The sequence below is a fragment of the Argiope bruennichi genome, chromosome 9 (assembly GCF_947563725.1).
Source record: "Argiope bruennichi chromosome 9, qqArgBrue1.1, whole genome shotgun sequence".
Taxonomy (NCBI): Eukaryota; Metazoa; Arthropoda; class Arachnida; order Araneae; family Araneidae; genus Argiope; species Argiope bruennichi.
This window is the reverse complement of record NC_079159.1, coordinates 104,394,976-104,417,714: the sequence shown is the minus strand read 5'-3', so window position 1 is coordinate 104,417,714 and position 22,739 is coordinate 104,394,976. Positions and strand designations below refer to the sequence as shown.

General features: G+C 29.5%; 1 protein-coding gene across 2 annotated transcripts in view; it reads left to right on the top strand.

Annotated features, from left to right (window-relative positions):
* Positions 1-4,606: 4,606 nt before the first annotated feature.
* The window catches only part of LOC129984583 (adenylate cyclase type 2-like), a 150,767-nt gene continuing 132,634 nt past the window's right edge, over positions 4,607-22,739 (top strand). For both annotated transcript variants that reach the window (XM_056094502.1, XM_056094499.1), the window contains exon 1: positions 4,607-4,772. The gene's annotated coding sequence lies outside the window, so the exon portion shown is untranslated. The remainder of the gene's footprint in view (positions 4,773-22,739) is intronic.

Sequence of the window (22,739 nt, the reverse complement as noted above, 5' to 3'; positions counted from 1 at the left end):
TGCAATTCAGGCAGAAAATTACAAAACAAACTACACCATACTGATAAACAAGCGAATTGAACACATGAGAAAAACCTTAAGAATAATATTCTGAAATTAAGACCATACTTGATGATAACATAAATTCGGTCATTTATAGACAGCTATTGTAAATCAAATAAAGAGGCAGATAGATTTCCCTTGAAAATGTCTAAAAAAAATCTCTAGCCTCAAAAAGATGGGGAAACCTGAGCAGTTTTTGATAGTGAAGCCCTGACAGTTCTGTTGTATAGAGTACGAAGCTGGAATGATATTTGTAAGTATGTGTTATGTTTGTATGCATACCTGGTTTTTGGCCTCTTGACTCAGTTGTAAAATGCATTCCTTATTAAGCCTATTCATAAATGGAAATATTGGCAACTCTGATATATACTTGGTGAAAACCCCAAATTAAATCATTTCTCCCACGACTGAAACCTCCTACTTAGTCCCCCCGGTGTCTTCTTCTAAGTCACGTGTTTAGACAACAAACAAGCGGAGGGTTATCTAAATTCAGTAACACCCTTAATGTAATTAAGAACCTCGAAAACTCACGGTGCACCATGTGTATACATAAAAAATCATTACGTTCAATGTTGCAATCGCATGCAACAGCAGTAACATGAAATTCGTTTGTTTTTTAATATTCTCTTTTGCTACTGCTTTAATGCACTGAAGTGACGTCAAGATATCGAAAAAGCGAAGCTAATCTCTCAGTCACCCAACCCACTAATGCGATCGGCATAAGCATTTTCCTTATGGCTATTTGTTGCCGGAATTCACCGCTTCATAACGATGCCACCCGCCGTTCAGAAGCTTCTTTCGAAGGTTTCATTATTATTATTTTCTGCTTCTAATTTTTGTTCTTCATTTTTCATCCAGTTTCACGACCGTTTGACGGTCACGTGACGTACGGAATAAACAAAATACGTCAGCAGTGAATGGATTGCTGCGCATGCTCGAATATTACGCATGATCTTATTTATTTTCTTTACTCGGTTGTCCATATATAGTATATTATTAGAAATTCAATGACCATTGATTTCTTTTTTTTTTTTTTTTTTTCATTTCAATGAAATCAATTATTTCCATTTTCCTCTTTTTTTTTTTAAATTTTTTAAATCTGTTTCATACCATCGATAATTTTATTTTTTGACTTTTATTTGTTTATGGTAGAATTTCTATAAAATATTTATGTGTAACTATCTTATAGAGGAAAATAAACATAAATTTCTTCCACAGGAAAGAAGAAGGCCTAAATTTTTTGGGGGAAAAAAATACACTGGAAGTATTTTTAACTTAATAATAATCAATGGCTCAGTTGATGAAATTAATTAAAAAGTTCTAGAACTAGCAAAACTGAAGAATATCGTAAGGAAAAAAAGACGAAATATTCATAATAATTTATTTTAAAGGTTTAAGGCTATTAAGAAATCAAATTACTGAATAATAATTGCTTTTTTTAGAAAGAAAAAGTTTTTTTATATGAAGATAAATTGTCAAAATTGTTACTCATTATTAATTCCTTCAGAAGTTATTGAGACTAACTGTCATTTAAAATATAAAAATGCTCTTTCTTTTCTTGAAAAATCTTTTGTTCCTTAATTTAATTTTTCCACTAAAACAAAACAGGTGAGTTTATATTTAATATAATAATTTTTAAAAAAATGAGGGAAAAAAATTATAACACAATGTTATTAATGTGTCGCAAAATAACAAGCGGGAATGGTTTGCCAGATACTTTCTCACATACTGTCCAATTATAGTTTTATTCTCTCCCCCCCCCCCCCGCATCAAATTATGGACCTTGGGTTAGGCTGCAATTGCCTTGCATGGCATTAAGAACAATAGTTACGAAATATTGATCTTTAACGTAAATCTAACATTTTGACTGAATCTATCACGCGAATATGTATTTTGAACGTCTTTTTTAGTTAACCGAATGAAAACAAAATTTGACCCGGAATTACATTTGTAGTCACAAGATAGCATACCGAATTTCATTGATTTAAATCATTCCGTTAACGAGTTATGCGTGCAAAACTACTGACCAACAGGCGGCGAACCATTTCTTGAATTTGATAGGTTTCTGAAAGATCAAAATTTGATAGGTATTGTGGCGGATAGAACCTGGGACCTTGTGGTTCGCAGCCCAGTAACATGACCACGATACAAAAGCAATTGCTCGGATAGCATAGCTGTTAACTGGATTATACGCTATTCACCACAGTATATTCACTATAGATTTTAAATTTTTGTATCAAATTTTCTGTAAAAACCATACCCAAATTTCAATCGTCTAGCTCAATGAATTTTTCAACGCTCTTTCATAGAATTGGCTCAAAATTTGATAAGAACCTTGTTTTAAATGCTAAATCTGTGTATCAAATTTTATCTATCTAACTTTTTGAATTGTGGAGTTATTGAGTTCACTTGTCATCGAACAGCCAGACAAGATTTCGTTCAAATTTGATTTTTTAAAAAATTCTATAAATTTGGTCGTGAGACCATATATGAAATTTCATCCGACTAACTCAGTCTTTTTTGAATTATCGTCTTCACAGACAGACAGACATAATTCTAAAAATATATTTTTCGAAGAGAGAGCTCTGAAATGTGGAAGATTCCTCAAAATCTAGAGGTCGAATTTTTTGACACTTCACTGACAATATTTCCTCTGTACTTTGGGTACAAGAAAATAAAAAGTGCCTATTTTAAATCAAAATTTTGGAAGTTAAAACCAAAATCGTAAAAGCGTGGAGAGCTGAATAAAACACTGTATGCGAAATTATTATCAATAAATTGAAATTTAAATAATTTTCCTTCCAGTAATTATTCATTGTGGCCTTATTTCCTCGCCATATATCTTTCAGCACGGTATGCTTTAATAATTAGTATTTTTACTTCTGATTTTTGATTTCAAAATAATTAGTATTCTTTTATTATTGTTGTTAAATTAGGATAAGCGTGTTTTTGATTTTTTTTATCATTAACAAATGTTTTCAGTTTCTTTTATCCGTTAATAAATATTATAATATCGGAATTTTGCAATCAATTTGTTTTTCAATTTTTTTATTAGATGACGGCTGTCATGTGGAATGAAAATTTTAATGTAAATTCATTCTATAAATTCTGTTTAATGTAAATTTTAATGTAAAATTTCTGGAATTTTAGTCTTTGTTTTAAAATTTCTAAGTTTAAATATCACGAATCTTGGAATCTTTCTTTCTCAAATTTACTATTTAGTGACACCATTCGTAAGGAATTAACCTTTAATTAAATTAATCGATTAACTGATAATTAAGTTTTGAAAATATTATAACTGTGTGTTGCCATTAGACACTCATAAATGTAAAAAAAAAAAAAAAAAAAAAAAAAAAAAAAAAACACCTCCGGATGGGAAAACCGATTACAAAATTCCATCCTTACAGACATAAAACAAATCAAGTTAAACAAAAGTGAGTGAAAAATGCTTGTTCGAATCGACCCTATCAATATAAATTAAGATTCACATACTGTTCAAACCTTTATCTTTTTCGTCTGTGCATGTCTAACAGTCCATTGACACGAAATTGGTTGCTTTCCATTTTTGAATTTTCAGCTATAGCAAGTCAATTTTGTAATTCTGAAAGGAAATAATTTGCACCGCAGTCACCAAACTTCCATTCCACTGTATATAAACGAAGAAAAAAAAAAAAATCTTCCGAAATACAATGTATAGCTCCTTCAGATTCCGAAGCCTTAAATTAGTAAAATGTATTTAAATAAAGTATTTTCTATTGATTCAGATTTAATCATTAATTTTTCTAAAGAGTGAATTTTTAGTATGGTTAGTTAAATCAAAACTTTTTCTTTTAAAATAAAAAATATATATATATATCAAAGTTACTTTATGTTTCATACAGCAATATTTGACACGGATTTAACAAAACTTTAAAAATGAATAATTAGTTTGATTGTATAACATATCTTCAATCTATTAAATTAATATTGAATGTTTATTACGGCTAGTTAAATCAAGACTTTTTCTTTTAAAATAAGAAGTATTTAAATGTATCCTAAATTTCATACAGCAATCTTTGACATGGATTTGACAAAACTTTAAAAATCAATAATTAGTTTGATTGTATAACATATCTTCAATCTATTAAATTAATATTTATACTAATTTTTTCATACATACTTAAAATATTTTATTTAATTAAAATGTATCCTTTATCTCAATTCTATATTTTTATTTTTTAAAAATGATTGTTTATTTTAACTTTTATCGCGTAATTTTAAATAAACATAATATATTCAATCTATACTCAATAAATTATGAAGTGACCTTTTTTTATTCAACTTAAAACGCCACACGAGAAAAAAATTAAGCGGAAAAATTAATTCGATAATTTTTTTTCACTAAATTCAATTCAAATCGGAAATTGCCTTGATCAAATTCAGCGCAAGTTTTTGAAAGACGCCTTGTTAATCTCGCGCACGCGCAGTCGTTCTAGTTTCACTCTCCCATAGCGGCGCTGTTTGAAGACTGCGAAGACGTCCGGAGTGAAATCATTTCACTTATCTCAACTAACGTGGGAAAAGAAGCGTGTGGTTGTGTGTTAGTGCAATTCCCGTTAGTTGGTTTTGGTGCGCGGCGCGAAGGAGCTGCTTGGAGATATTACTGGTGTCAAATCTATCGGTGGAATCCAATCGTGCGATTACAATGTGAACGGTCGGTTCCGGTTTATTGAATATTTATTGTTTGACGGGTGAGTTGATGTTATTCTTCTTAAAATGATATTTATAACCTTTCTTTTTGTTGTGAATAAGAAAATGGAGGGATCTTGCATCTAAAATAATGAGAAAAAATATCGGGAAATGTTAAGATTTCAAATGCATCATATTTGCTTGTGTATTAAATATTTATTAATTTTACAATTTCTTTTCCTTTAGCAAATTAAATTTAAAGGCAATAATTGCAATGTATATTGTTTTTTTTTTTTTGTTGTTGTTGTTGTTTGTTTTACTTTGCCCAGTAAATATCTAATATTTTAATGATGTATAATTTGATCTGAAATATTTTTTTGAATTTACATTTAAACTCTTAAGAAATTCAGAGATAAAATATATCGACTATAAATTTCTGGAATCTGAAAATTATTTTTGATAGTAAATATGGGAAACAAAAATTGCGTGATATATTTAACCATTTCTAACCATCCGTAAATTTTTATTTGTCTCGAAATAAACCTTTAAAAAAAATCCTATAATATGGCAAACGAAGTATTACATGCAAGTTTTAAATTCAGCAATTAAAAATTTCAAGTCTAAAGCACATACGGTATCATCACTATATCTATAAATATGTTTAGAGGTACTTTCTTTTAGTTTAACATATCGAATGACAACTCTTTTTTTTTCCCCCCTTCAAATATACTGATTTTATAAAACGTTGTTGAAAACATTACAATGCATATTTACAAATCTGTATTTATTACTTTTTAAAGACTGCTGTGATTGATTCAGTTTTTGCATGGCATATTAGAAACTATGTAGTTTTTAACAGCGAACCCGAAATCCATCAAACAGTAATTGTATCCCACTTTGTTTAATTGCATTCAGGTAAGTCCTGTACTTCTAAGGCTTGTTTTTAACCAAATGTACTGCACTTGAAGGGATTGAGTCAACTTACAGTAAAAATTAAAATTCGGCAGCAGTTGGAATGTTCATTTTACAGCGTCTCTTATCTAAATAGCTAACTTCTAAACGCCAGGATTCAAGAAAAATATAATTTGTTTATAGAACCTGAAATTTATATACTCGCATCTGATTTTCAAATATATTTATTCTCTATTTCGAATAAACTATGTAACATATTTTATTTGTAAAGTTTTAATCTCGTAGTAAATCATCTGACCTCTATATTCAAATATTTAATCGATGATTTTATCTCTTAATCCCGAAATATTAAATTTTATATTTAACATAACTAAAACTAAATGTTATTACAATTTAAAGTAATTTTTGAATCCTTATTTCTTAAATCATTTTTTTAAATACGCGCGTTTTTAAAAAGAATGGTAAGGTTATTATTTACTATTTAAAAAAATTTAATCAAAATTTGATTTTTAAATGCTTTAATTACTTTGTGGAAATCAAAATCCAAAACGGTAAGAAATAAAGTTTCTAATAATTTATTCATTAAAGGATTCTAAATGATGTATTTAAAATGCTCAATTCTAATTTTTGAACTATTATTCTTTAAGTTAGAATTTACAACAATCTGTGACGTGATTTGCATTATTAACCGTCTAGACTCGGGAAAAGAAGTAATCGTATTTCAATAATAATTCAGCTAATTTTCATGGGAAACTCTTACTTCCCACGCTCTTTCCCAGTTCGATTTATTGAATTATTAGAGTCTATCGGGTAAAATTGCAAAATAAATTTGAAATATTATTAAATCAAGTCTCTCGATACTACTATTTGTGAAATCATTCATATATATTTTCCGAAATATATCTGAATTTCATAATTCAGAATAATGATGGGGTAAGCTCTATTTGATACTTGTTTGACATAATTTCTTCTCTCAGAAATTGAATTTAAAAATACAGTAGAAAAACTCGCCTTATTTTAAACTAGTGAACTGAATTTTTTTGGCGGTGATAAAATCAATTATTAAACTATGTAACTGATTATATTATTGATAACATACTGATTTATATACCATAAAAAATGAATAAATTTGTGTGACTTCACAACCTGGTCTTTGACATTTGTACACCTTTGTATTGAATGTGAATCAATAATAAGTAGTTTTGGATCTAAAATCGTGAAAAGTTAAGAATAAAAATTATGAAAAATAAAAATGATTTCTAATCAAAATTGTAATTTGATTTAATTTTACATTGATGACTTGAAAAACCATTTACTTTATACAAGTACCATAGCTCAGTACAAAAGATAGTCAAGTATAAAGCTCAAATATGTTTGTTTATTTATTCGTTTGAAATTACGTTCAACTTTGGAAAAATCTGAAAATAAATTTGAAGGCATGTTATACACAAGCATTATGGGGCTGAATGAAAATACTTTAATTAACGATAATTAATAATTTGTTTCAATACTCCGAACGTAATGCTTGGATGACAACCGCAGCACATGACTGTTCCAAGTCTGATGCTTCTTTGGTCTGTCAGTTTAGTTACATTAACATCCTGTTTTAAAGCAATACTAGAGTTATTTTGGCACGGAACTCGTAATTTTGTACCGCGGTCAAATGACGAGGACGACACCTGAGCTGGCACCACCTTCTCCGAACTTCCATACCATACCAGAGGGAGTACGTTTAGTCCCGACGGAGGTAGCGTGTACTAGACCCACTTATACGACGTTTCTTCGGTGGAATCGGGTGTCGAATTTGAAATTCTCTGGTTCTGAAGCAAAGACTTTATCACCAGCCCCCCCCCCCCCACATGCGTCCCCAAAAAGTCTGATCCAACGGGCCAGAGAATGCTTTTATCACGTAGACCACCGTTCCCAGACCCTGATCTGCCAGTTCTCATCAGGAATTCGTTCTAGCTCTCGGATCATGTGATCCGAGACCTAGAACGTAAAAAACGGAAGAGCTAGTCTTAAAGTATGGCTATATTTAGTTTGTACCCATCCACATATATAATGATGCAAGAAGTTTAACATTAACGTGATTAACAGACGATATTCGGCGAAAATTAATATCTTAGTGCGCATTCTTGAGAATTTGAATCAGAAACCACAAGACTGCTGATGTTGAACAACTGTCTGTATTAAATTGAAACAGCTGGAGGTAGTCATTTAGTAACAGGAATAAAAAAACATTCAATTTATATGTGTTTAATATATTTTAATAGATGAATATTTCATTATGAAAAAGAATTTTTGTCTTAAGTTCTAATTTTTCTAAAAATTAAGATTAGTCGTTTCCAGACTTACAAATCCATTAGAAAATCTTGATTCAGAAAAAAATCAAATAATTCTATTAAGGTATTCGACTGGTTTAAAATCGTTGTTTTCGATGAAATTATCGAAATTCTTTTTGATTTAATTTTAAATGAGTCTTACCTTTTAATCTCCGTGAATTACAAATGTAGTTGCAGCTGTTTTATTACAGAAATACAAGCATTAATTAGTGTTGTATTAAAACTTTAAATATTTTTTCTGAAAAGCGATATTTTTGATAAAAATGGTCGATTGTAACAATGAATTTTCAAAAAGTTATTCAAATATTGATATGAAATCTTCCAAAATCGTTCTCTGAGTTTTGTTTTATGTTTTCCTCTAAACATTAAAGTCAATATTGAATATAAGTAACATTTTTAAGTATTTAAGTATAAATAAAAAGAATTTTTAATGAAAAATTACCAATTCAATAACTTTGTTCAATTATATCTCAAAATAATTTTGAGATATACAAGAAATATTTTAGAGTTTATTACAGATAATTGTCATAAAATCTGCTCGTACAAAGATTTATACATATTTAGAACATGATTTTGTCTTTGGCTGTCAGCGTAAGACTAATTTTTAAACTTTTTTTTTTTTTTTTTTTACTAACTTAAAGATATCATTTTTAAAAAATGGCGTATAATTTAAACATATACTGATTGAAGGTTGGATTGTTACATACCCTCAATAACCCTCTAATGTTATTTTCAATATCTTTTTTATTATATTTGTTTCCATTTACGAAAATACTTCAGCTATTTATTTTAAAATCAGAAAAAATAATTTAACAGAATGTATTATTGTGCATAAAAGCGTGCTTAATCTTATCGTTCCGCGGATATCGAGAGAAGATAGAAAACCAGCAGCCTTTAAGCAAATATTGCAGATTCAAACTATGATTAAAATTGTATTAGTACACTTCTGTGAACTCTTCTTTCTCCCGCATTTGGATTAATATATTTTTGTAAAAATGTCACTTTATTTTTCATTTTTTGTTTTCTATTTTGGAAACTTTATTAAATAAAGATGAATCGTTGTTATTAGAATTTATATATAAACTACATTTTTAAATATGAAATTCAGTGTTAATAGAAAAGAACAGACAGAAACTCTTATTTACAATAATTTTTCCCTTAAAAATATTTTTTTTAAATATCAAGGGAGGGCTATGATTTGATACAGTAAATATTTTTATTTCGGAACCACGGCAGTATCGGGTTTACAATTTTGCAAGAATGTTGAACGTTGATGTAGGTAAATGAAAATAACAAAGAAAAATGAAGTCGGTTCAGTGGCATTTAAGTTTTAATAAGTTGATTTATGGCGAGGAATAACCATCATTATTTGAAAGAAGTCTGATATCTTTTCAAAAAAGCATTATGAGCTATACACAAATTTATAATTTTGCAATTTTAGCTTTTATTGGATTCAGAAAATTGAATGAATGTGTTTAACGCCTCAAAAACGTGTTTCACGAGATTTGTCTCATTAACTGTGGCTCCCTCATCCAATTCCGCTTTTTGAATTGAAGCTTTTTTGAGATCCACACTGGAGTCGTGAACTATGCAGCCGACTGGAGTCGCCAGGTTCAGAAGAGACCAAAGGCAAACTGGTTTTTAAATTTTATTTTCCTGGTTGCTATATAAATAAGTTAATAGAAAATACATATTCTGTACATGAAAAAGTATTAGGATAATATCAACATTTAATAGAGTACAATTGATTAGGTTTCTTTGTTGCATTATGTTTGTGTAGTTATTAGACTCTTTATCCACACCAAACCTTTTCTTCAATAATATTGTATACAAACTTAGCAATCTGGAACCACAAGAGATAAAAACATATATTTGCACAAAGTTAATAAAGTAAAGTAAGATCAGTATGAAATAAAGCCTTAAAATGTTAACAAATATGCAGAAATGTAAAAATAAATTGATCTTCTTTATTTTTTATTTAAAAAATGTTTTATAATTTGCACTAACTTTGTACTATACCTTTTGCACTACATGTATAAGTAAAATATTAATATTTGTGCAATCAGTTCATCATGCACTTTTACTCCAGGCATGGGTTTGCCAATTTTAATCTAATCGGTAATTTTATCACGGGAAAAATATATGAAAGATTTGTCTAATCTATAACCGAAAATACTAAAATTAGAACCACCAGTAAATAGTACTAAATCTAGAACCATACTTTGACCATCACTGATAGTATTCAGATAATGATATACATCATTAAAATGTTAACAAATAAGCAGAAATGTAAAACTAAATTGATCATCTAATTAAAAAAAGGCCTCATAAATTACACTACCTAGGTCCAAAAAATCCACCGAGTCCACAACTCTTTGTGCTATCAGTTCGCCAGTCAATTCCTTTACATCCTGGCATGGGTTTGTCAATCTCGATATAGTAAGTAGCTTTCTCACGGGAAAAATATGAGTGGTTTGTTAAACACTGGTTCTACTGAATCTACCATATTTTGATCATTGCTGATACCATTCAGATAATTATTCACATCATGAAAATGTTTAGAAATATGCCTAAATGTGAAACTGAATTGATTATCTTTAAAAAAAAAGGGGGAGGGACTTCATGGTTTGCACTAACTACAACCAAAAAATGCCACATTCACAACACTCTTCACTCGGTTATTTTACTCCTGGCACCATTTTGTCAACTTCAGTCTAACCAGTAGCTTACTCACAAAGTAATTTATGAAAGGCACAGATTCTGCTTAACCTGTAACCATATTTTGCTCATCACAGATAATATTCAGATAATGATTCACATCTTCGTGAAATAAAAAATCCGAAAGGTACCGGATTACAGAAATGTGTTAAAACAAATAAATACCGGTATGTAAATAGCGAATAAACTTTAGTTTTTGTCTTCCAGGTTCAAAACCAAGATCAGATTTTTATAAGAGCCTGATGCACTTTAATCAGATTTCAAGCTTTCTGATCTCTTTTGAATTTCTCGTTCACATTTTATTTAAGAAAAAGAAATGGGGGGCCCTTGAGAAGTGTTGTTATCGACAGTGATCATTTCTCAGCCGGCGTATTGCCATTGCTTATTGGAGAAGAAATCAAACAGGTCACTATTAGTATTCAACGCAGACAAGCTCGGTTTTATTCTGACCTTTTTTCCCACATCATCGGAGAAAAGTAGAAATAAAATCTGATTTACTGCTTTAAACTTCCTGTTGATACTATTGTAAATAAATGTGTATTACAGGATTAGTTACAATTATAAAGTTTTAAATCATTCCGATGATTAAAAATGCATGCTTATTATGCATTATTCAATATACTGTTTTGTTACGAAAATACTGAATCTATTCATTTTCTGAAAACTGTATAAAAACAAATTCAATTAGTCGGATTTTCAATGTAAAATTTGATGCTAGCATTCTTAAAAAGACAATGCATTCTTAAATAAGGAAATGAGATTCTTAATTTTTTTAATTCTTATTTGTTTAAATTTAAACACTGGTTCATTAAGTTAATGAATTTTATATAAATTAGTGTAGGCAAACACACATTACTTAAGAGGATTTTTGGCCGACATTTTAAATATGCAATGATCTTTTAAATAAATATTAACAAAGGCTAAATATCACCCCTTTGTTTGTCTATAAGAAATTATATAAATTTGGCTATAAGATAGAATTTTGTTAATAAGTTTGGCTATAAGATAGAATTTTGTTAATAAGTTTGGCTATAAGATAGAATTTTGTTAATAAGTTTGGCTATAAGATAGAATTTTGTTAATAAGTTTGGCTATAAGATAGAATTTTGTTAATAAGTTTGGCTATAAGATAGAATTTTATTAATAAGTTTGGCTATAAGATAGAATTTTGTTAATAAGTTTGGCTATAAGATAGCATTTTGTTAATAAGTTTGGCTATAAGATAGAATTTTGAATTTCGTAACATACATGGCCCCTTAAAACGTATTCGATTGTAAATGTCAGTTTTACTAATTTAAACAGTTCCGATATCATTTTTCATCAATTCTTAAAATTAGAAATATTTCTATTTTTGAATCAAATTTTGTTTTACATTATGTATAAATTATAAAAGTGCTGTTAAGTTTAATATATAAAAGTATACTAGGTTCTAATTTTTCCCGCCTATGAATACATGTCAGCGATTTAAAATGTTCAATTTGGTTTGTGACGAACCCTCAAGCATCTAACCACTGATAGATGTTCACACATCGTCAATCAGAATAAAGTCATCGTGTGTTGTGAATGTATCTAGGATAGATACGAGAAGAGAACATGTACGCTAAATTTTAGAGATTTAAATTTTGCTAATGTTAACTGATATGTTTATCTTTTGTAATATCTGATGTTTATATCTTTAAAGATTCAGAACTAATTATTGTTTTAAATTGAATTTATCTACTTTTTTTAAATATAGATTTAAACAAGTAATATATAAAAAAAATTTTTAAGTAAATTCCTACTTAAGTCAACAATTTTTTTTTATTTTAGTTACTTTTTATTAAATACATAAAATTAATAAAAATATGTATATACACATATGACAGAATTACAATATTAAGTGGTAAAGTAGAGCTTGGCGACTTTGGCGAGCAAATAGAAATTACTGGACAAATTTAATTAATTAATTAATATTTATAAAACTGTATTAACATCAAGTGCCATCCACTACAAGTTTTAAAAAATGTATTTGAACTTGAGAGGATGAATAAAAAGTATTTTATTAACGATTGAAAATTTGAACAAGATATATATAGAGAGATAATGTGAGCTAATAGTAGGAATTGAAAGAAAGATGTCTTTCTTTGCTAGAAAATTGGTTAACCGATCTGCCTTTTCGAGATTATTTTTTAAATATAAAAAGACATATCGGATGAATAAAATGTATAAGAGAGATAAAATTTATATGAGCAAAGAGTGGATTCGGAATCTAACTTTTTTTTTAATTTCTCGTATACTAAATATAGAGAATGTACTGGAATCGTCAAAAAAATTTGAATTCTGGATTTTGACGAATCTCTACATTTTAGGCTTCGCTGAGCTCAGAAAAACATAGTTTTGGAAAATGTCTCTCGGTCTATCTGTCATAAAAACTCAAAAATGCAATGACTTAAATATATCAAATTTGGTATGTGGTTTTGTGACAATTATTATTGTTGTTCTGTGTCAATCGGTCTAGAAGAACGCATCTAAAACACAAATTCGATTTCGGATACTATTAACCGCATGCCACGAGTAATCGCCAAAAAACTCGCCAATGGTGCCACGATAGATTCAGTAAAAATGCTAAAGGTTAATATTTAGTAACTATTATCATATTAAGCGTTCTCTTCTTTATCCAAGGTCCGTTTTTGTGTATGGAGGGGGGGGGGTTAACACCTTTATTAGAGATTATGCGAGAGAGTTTGGGGGAGACCATTTCCTCTGATTCTCCTTAAATATAGTATTATCGCATTGATAGGCATCTAATTCTATTAGGAAAATTATTTTTAAAAGGCCCGAAAATTATTTTCGAAGAAATAAAATTTTCCTTCATTCAGAATCGCATCCGACATAAACTTTCGACACGTGTTTCAACAATAAAAAAATACATTCATTAATGATGAATGATTGTTTGAAAACCACCTGCATGCCTCTGTCATCTTTTATTTAAAATATGACAGTGGCTTATGATGTTTAAGTTCGATCATAATTATTTGTATCTTCTTTATTAAATATTAATGTTTCTTTAAGACCGGTGTTTTTGACTCTGACTTAGTTTGAAATGCGTAAATATTTACTTTAAGGAGATTATAATTATCCATTAAATTACTTGGAAAAGAAAAAAAAAAATGAATCCGGTTAATTATTGTAGAACCGGATTCATTTTTTTTTTCTCGATTAGAATTTCCTTGAGTTTAACTGGATTTTAATAATTTATATTATGTGCTTGCATTCCTTTTTTCACCGTTTTTTTTTTAACTATTCAATGAATGATTTGTTAAAACTACATTAAAGAGAAGCTGGAAAAACAAGGTGGCAAAAATGTCGTTTGAATTTTTTTAATTAAATTTTTTTAGGAACTTCCCCACACTAAATTTAAATTTCTTTGTCAAACATTTTTTAAAGGCATCCCAAATGTAATAAGCAAAATATTTGTATTGATTAACCATCCATTGTTTGGCAATATATAAGCAAACGACGGACGTCGACATCCACTACGTTTTGGGCCATAAAAAAAGGAATTATTATGATTAAAAATAATTTTAATTATTTTCCACAATTTTATGCGGATAATGGGGGATTGGAGAATATGCCCGCTGGTTTTAGTGCAGAGAAGTGGGTAATAGGTGATGGTTTGGGCAGCCTTTTCCTGCAATGGACAAATGCCACTGCATTTTACCAATGATCGCCAAACACTACAACATTAAATTAGTATTTTGGAGAATATATTGCTGCCATTTACTAAGCTTCTAGGCTGGGATTTCAACAAGACGATGATTCGATTCAAGTTGCAAGCAACACGCAAGTCTAGTTTAGTTCTCAGAATACAAATGTTCTAGTCTAGCCAGCTCATAACCCATATCTTAACTCAATAGAGAATCTTTGGTGCATCATATGTATCTATATTTACAGCAGTGGTCTGTCTGAATGCCCAAATAAACGCAACAACTACAAAATGTATAGAGCTAGATGGATGGAATTTGGTACACAGATTTAGCATCTAAAATGTACATCCGTATATATCAACTCAAATTCCATCAACTCATTGACTTTTGTCTGTCATTTCAGTCACATGTAAAAGCGATTAACTCAAAAGCGCAATGGCTTACATAAATGAAATTTAGTATGTGAAGTTCTTATAAGTGACGGTGATACTTTAAGTTCATTCTGCCTAAAAATATGCCCAAAATGCATAATCGTTTTGATACAAGACAGGAAAAGTTCATGTACAAAATTTTAAAAATAAAAATCTGAACGCTCGTAGTATTCACTCAATTGCAGACCCTAGAAATTGTTTGGAGAGAACACTTCCGATAGTTCTTCGGATTTATACAACCGCAATTGTATATTACGTACTTTAAAACCTGATATTCATTTAATAAAATTTTCTCAATCGGGAAAATGAATTAAATGCGGAACATATCTGGGATCTTATATTCGTCGAAAAGTTGAAAATCGTAATTGTCCTCCCTAATCTAAAACATTTGATTCTTTAAATTACATTATTTGGACTTAAAAGCATTTTGTGCTTTAAGATAACTAAATACAGACTTAAGACCATTCAAAATATTTATGATATACTAAAAGGTGGACTCGTCATTTTATTTTCAAATTCAAAATTTTCATTACTATACGCTCCCAAGTATACATTTTGTACAACTATTATAATGATATTTATATTTTATTTCTACTTGTAGTAAAGAAAATTGGAATAAATATGGAAAACAATCGTTTCTTCTATGGCAAAAATTTCAATTGTTCTAGTCTAATTTTTGTCACGTTGTAAAAGTCTAGAAAAAGGTCAATAATTTTAATGGGTTGCATATTTTGGATCAATATTATTTAAAATAAGAGAAAAAAAATTGCCTGATATTATAAGTTGTTATCCTCGCTTTTAGAAACTTGATAACAGTAAAATTGAGTTCACTTAAATATTTTATGAATAATTGTTTGGAATTCTTGAAAACTAACTCTCAATGCCAATATATGCAAAGATCATTTTCCTTCAATGCTAGACTTAACAGAATTCTTCATGCTGGTAACAAAAACATGCTGTCAAGTGTCATTGCAAATGAACTACGATTTCCTTGTTTGAGTGAAATGGCCCGTCATGTTTTCTTTAAGAAGACGAAATATTTTTAAACTAAAAGACAACCGCCATTTACTTAATGACTTACTTTGAAGTCGACAAAATCGGAAATGACCTCTTCAACATTAGCTTTCTCATACAGAGAAGAAAATAGCGTGCATATTTTAGTTGAACTATTAGGTTCAAAAATTTTTCACAAATCTACAATTTTGAAATTGTCTAGCCCAGTATATCACTGAGTTATCGTGCTTAAACACAATAGAAGGGAGATTTAGGGAAGTGTTAAACGAAAAATTTCATCAAAGTATAGAAGTCTGTGTTTTTGATATTACAATATATTCTTTTAATATACTCTTTGTACAAGAAAGTGATAAAAAGTAAACTGGTAATTAAAAATCTATTTTTAAGAAAAATTCCTGGTTCTAACTTTATTATTTTGATCAACATCAGTAGGCAGCGATGTGAGTGTTAAATTATTAGCTATATCTTTTTAATTATATTTTTTTGGAGGAAATCGGGAATTAAAATGTATTTTGTAAAAAATATATATACAAAAAAATTCATATTCGCTTTATTACAATTAAATAAATGAAAATAATTGTTCATTTGCTTATAAGGTATCCTGTAAACTATGCAGATATGCATACGAAAAAAATACGTTTAACCTGTTAGGTGAATAGAAAACGGAAAGTTGTGAAATATACAGTACAGTATATGAAAAGACAAAGCTGAAGCTCAGTGTAACAGGATTAATGAGAACTATGACCCTGAAGTACAGAAAATGTCGAAGTGATTATTTTCCGTGTCACGAAAAATGTTTGGGAGTTCCTGTGAACATATTTACTACACAAAGTGTGAAAATAAGATTTATAAGTCTGGAATGGCGTGTTCTATAAAATGTAAGGAAACGTATAAAACAATCTTACATGTTGTACAATATCATTATAATTTAAATTCTAATTACTTTCCTATTCTTTTATCTTAAATTAATCCATTTTTTTTAATTTTTTGTTTTATTTTCATATCCAAATTCCACTTTTTATTTATTTATTTATTTGTAACAAGCGTTCTAAAAACATTACCGAGTCTGTAATTCTCACGCTACAAGAGAAGGCATAAAAATCTCTAACTTAAGACATACCTAAGATTCCCTTTCCTAAATCGATATGTGTCGAAGAATCCCCTAAAAAAAATTCTGAAATGAAGCATTCGGCGTTAACAAGCACTGATACAGCATTTGCTTTTTGTGTCAAAATAAAGATGAAACACATTATAGAATCTTAAATAATAAGAAAGCTTCTGAAACTTAATTGATTATCAAAAACAAAATTATTTTTAAATAATAAGTGACATATTTCATTAAGGAACGAATTAACTCGATTCGTTATTGAAGAAAGTTCTCGGTATTTCGCGCCATTACCGAACTGGCACTATAATCTTCAAAGTTCCACACTACACAACGTGCCTACACTAAACTATTTGCTCATCGGTCGTTTTCAGCATTTGAAGCTATTATGCTATTACAGCCGTTAATTATATCAGACCTTCTATGTGGCGAAACTTTAAACATCATTACATGACGTATCTTCGTCCGTAACAATGTGTATTGTTTTGTAATAGCGGATCTTCTACGAGATCAAAATCCATCAATATTTTAGCCAAGTTTCTGTTAAAAGGTTAATGTTGCCCTGTAAAAGCTATTGGAATAATCTAGGGAAAAAACAACAACTTGGGAAATGTTGTAAATCGAAAAAACTTTAGGCACAGGAAATTGTCAAATGTCATTAAAAAAAAAAGCCATTTTTTTCCAAACAAATTAACAAATTCTATCATTGTTGCGCTTATTCATGCCTCACAGTTTTACACTTTTAGATATTTGAATTTTGTAAACATTCCATGTTTTGATTTTATTATAAATTGATAGATATTATAATTCCATGATTGTGGCGGAGCTTAGCCAGAGATGGCTATTGCGCCATAAAAAAGCCAACTCAACTCAACAAAATCCTAGTTAACTCTCAGAAATATAACAGAGAAACAATACAACAGAAACAGTAAAAAATAAGTCTATTTAAGATAAGAATATGCTCTAAAACGCATTAGAAGATGCAAAAGAAAGGTTTATCAAACAAACAGTTGGCTCATTGTCAACAGATTTTTCTGATACTGATTGCAGATGTTTATAAAACTGTTTACTGATACAGATACAGATGTTTATAAATGTGAAACTGACTGGCAAATCTGACTAATCAAAAATCAATAGTTAGACAAAAGAAATGAACAGTCAATTAATCACTGTAAAATATTTTTAATAAATTAAAGAAAAATAAACATTTAAAAAAAAAGATGCCATTTCCTTAATTTCATGGAATCTTAGAGTTTTGAGAAAAAACAAAAATAGCTATCATTTCTTTAAATAAAGTGTGGCTTATCTCTCTGTGTTTCGATATAAAGAATTGTCATTAAGAATTTGTAATAGAAATAAAATACTTGTGTATTAACTTTTGTTGTTTTGGCATCATACAAACGAATGTTATGGAATGAACTATTGTGTATTTATACAAAAAATAACGTTCATTTTAGCGGTAATCAACAGATGTAATACAATCGAACTAAATAGGCAGCATTTGATTAACATTATCCTGGATATGTTGATACAGTTGTTTAACATGGCATCTGTATGAGCAGAAAGGTCTGGATATTTACACTGATTTTGGAAGTGAAATATCGCTTGGGTTTGAAAAACAATTATGCGTGACTCTTTAATATGGCACTACATGAAGCACGTTCTGTCAGCGTGTAGTTATGTCAGTAAATCAAGATGTCCGTGAATTTTTATTGGTAATAAAAGCATTTAGTGGTTCAAGATTTTAGAGGGCACTGAATAAAAAGTGGTTTTTTAATCCGATTGTATTACAATGTATGTTATTTAGAAATATGCATAAGTATTTAGCGTATTTTGAAAGTTTAAGCAATTGAGTATAATGATTCAGAGATATTCAGTTTTACAAATTTAAATTTCTTTAAATAATAAATAGGAAGATTCCTTTACATTTAAGTTACTATCTGGCAACATAAATTATTGATGCAGGAAACAGTCAAAATTAGGGCTTGAAAATCACTTCTGTGCCCCTAACTTCTAAAATATTGCAGTTATTGAAAAACTTTAAATTCAAAAGTTATTCGTCTTAATGAAGCGCTAATTGGCTAATAGGAGTTATTTTTCTATCTTCAGTATTAAGAAAGTTATAGCGAAATGAAAATTTCGACCCCCCCTCCTCAAATTCCATCCCCTGGAAGCTAAATGGGTTATTTATGAACTCTTCCGATATTTTTACATTTCTAACAATCTATTTCAAGGAGATTAAATTTCAAACAAAATTACTCTAGATATCCTGTTCGAAACATAACATCGGTGAAGCATTATACACACTTATATATATATATATATATATATATATATATATATATATATATATATATATATTGGAATCTAGGGATCATGATCGCTGAAGAACTGAAGAAATTTTCCGGAAATCTTGCCGTGAGAACCATTGCAATAGATAGTCATCCTATATAACGAACCTAATATGTTATGCTTAGAACATGCGCTATTAAAAATTGCTATAGATTTTCATATTTTCTCGAATATTTTATATGTTTACTTTAATTTTCACTACAATTCTTGTTGTTGTTGTTTATAATGGCACTTGCCATGGACAAGCTCGCTGACGAAGTCAGAGATTTTAAGCCAAGGGATCGTCTCTTGTTTTAGTAGCGCCAACTAAGACCAAGAGTGCGTCTTAGCTACTCACGCATCACATTCGCTTGCACAGCCCCTTTTTACAGGGGGGGGGGGCACATTTACACATCTCACAAATAGAACAGATGAAGAACAACCATTCCCGAACCGGGACACGAACCCAGGATGTCCAGATCACGGGGAAGACGCGCTATCCCTAGGCCAGGACAGCGGCAACTATAATTCTAAGCTGGCACATTATCTTGTATTCTGTAATGCATCTAATTTGTATTACAGAATACCTGATAGTATGCTATAATTTAGCAAGATAATTTGTATAATTTAGCTAAAAATTCTGTATGTATAAATACTATAAAATTAGGATTAAAAAAATAACTTATCTACAAGAATATGCATACATCTTTTATGAAATTGTATGCATGGATTTCGATTAGAAAACAAAACCAACATTAAAAGTTGCTATTCATTATCAGCTTCTGCGAAATGAGGTGAAACCAAATCATTTTCTTCGTCAGTTTCTGACCGATCCCCGAATGCCATCGTTCACTAAAATATGCGAGTTTTATATATTGTTTATATAGATGAAATTCAACTGTGGATTGCCCATTCTTTTTGAAGAAATTCGAATCTAAATTCGAATTAAATCCAAAAATGCATGGATACTCTTGATCATATGATTTACTTGTATATCACGGAAGGGCAGACCTTTTTAGAGTACGGGCTATTTCTAATTATTTCAAAGTATTACGGACCACCCAGTGGCGTAAGTCTACAATATTTATTATAACAATAATAAATACGAAATATGTACTTACTTACATAACTACAAATTTAACAATAGCAAGATAAAAACCTAATAACAATTGTCACAAATATAATATCAAATGATGCATTTAATACCAAACATTTCAAATGCATTAAAAAAAATAAATCATTTCCATCTAAAATTAGTTCTCGTATTTATAGTTAGTAGAAGTCTTAGTCTGCACACTGTCCACCAATCCTGAATATCTCGGAATATAATTACTAACTGCTCATCTTGCACTTGATTCTGTGAAAGGGAACGATATGTTGTCCTAATTATATTCATCGTTGAAAATGCAGATTCACGCATGTAGGCAGAGGCAAAGAACGATATTAAATGATACACAACTTTTTTTTTAAATTAAGGTATTTTACTTCTCCTATTAGATTCAAAAACTTATTCTTAGGTTATGAACTACGTGCTTTTCAAATGATGTCATTTTGAAAGAGAAAAACTTCGTTTTCCTCAAGAGATAAAGAGGATATGATATTCCATAAATATGTTTCTTTTAATTTCAGCATCTTAAGTCTTAGTAAAGGTTGTCACAACAAAATATCTTGGTGGTCCACCGATCGATCGCGATGGACTTAATGCTCAACCTCCCCCCCCCCCCCCCCGTTTATGTATATTCATGTGAACACATTAATTGTAAATCGTAACGAATTAGAAAAAAAAATGAAATTTAGCATATGGTTTATATTTTGCTCTAAATCTTGACATAATTTAATATCTGATAGCGAGGAAATTAAAAAAATTTTTTTATTAAAGTAAAATTAAATGCTTTTTATAATCTAAAATTATTAAAATTATACTTTTTTATTCTATTTTCTTGAAGACAATTAATCCATTGTGAATTTGGGCAATATTCGAACAAAACAGAATATACGCAGCGTTGTAGGACGATTCATTAGCAAATGATTGTTTATTTCCGTTTCAAGGGTTTTCAGATCTGTTATAGTAGTTGACTGAACTTTGAAATCGTAGGTCGAAGATCTGAATTACAACTACATCTCAGATCCTAGATGTAGGTGTGTATTTCTTTAAATACACACCTACTGAAGTATGTATAAACTCCTAAAGCAGTTGCTCAATGAATTTCAATTAATCTATAACCAACAACAGTATTTTTTCTTTGTTTGTTTGTTTCGACAAAACTGTTTTTACTTGTTCGGATGTGAAGTTATAACAGAAAAAGTATATCAGTGATCAAAAATTTCAAGATCGAAATTTTGATGATTTTCGCAGATTTTTGGGATAAAAAAAACAATATTTTGGTTTCTCTATTTGTGGGAATAATGATTTGGAACTCGATAAAATTTAATATGCGGTCTTTAAACTAAAATTGTAAATTTTTAAAACATCTTCGCAATTTCTAAAAAACTTCGGAGAGAATAAGTTTGATTGTTCATCCATCCGAATGCATTTAAAATTAAAATAAATGCAGTGATGTAGTTAATGAAATTTGCAATTTTGTTTTTCACTCCTATAATTGTTAAAACTTTATCATATGTTAGAACGAAATCATCCAAATAAGAGTGCTCCAAAATTAACTCAAGATTTGAATTTACTATCATTCGTGCAATAAAGTGTTGGCAACCCTATGAATGAAAACATTTGATAGCTGACAGTTTTGGGTTGGTGAAACTGGAGAGTTAAACAATAGAACAACATGTTAACAAAAGATTTGAATTTTTAAAAAAAGCACAGTTTCTTTTTTTTTAAATTGTTATATTTTTATTGAATTTCAAAGCATATAGGATAGGATTATGTATGGAATAGCATATAGGGTAAATAGCCTCCACGACTTCGCTTGCACATGCGAGCTCTTTTGTCCAAATTTTCCATGATCATTTTGCATAAGAGTACTTGAATTTCGTTGATGGAGCGTTGAATTTCCTCCTTCAATGCACACGTACTTGTGGGCTTATTTTTCATAGACCTTTGACTTCAAATAGCCCATTAAAAGAAATCCAATTGTGTTAAATCACACGATCTAGGGTGCAAATTCTCAAATTTTTTTAACTGTGGTCGCCAGACTTTCAATATTTTTGGAATATTGTTCAACAATCAAAACACATTGTTCTATCGTGTAACGCTTCATTTTTTTCTAATCCTAAACTATCAGTTATCAAATGGCATTTTCGATAGGGTTGCCAGCACTTTATTTCATGAACAGTGGCAAATTCAAATCTTGCATTAATTTTGTGGCACACTTTACTATTTGTCTGGAAACACAATTAATAAAAATGTATAAATACAAACGGAAATTGATATTACACCGAAACTATATTTTTACTAAATGTTAGAACTATTCAATTATCAGGAAGCAGATGGAAATATATGCTTCCTTCTCTAACCTGATTTGTAAATCTCTTACGT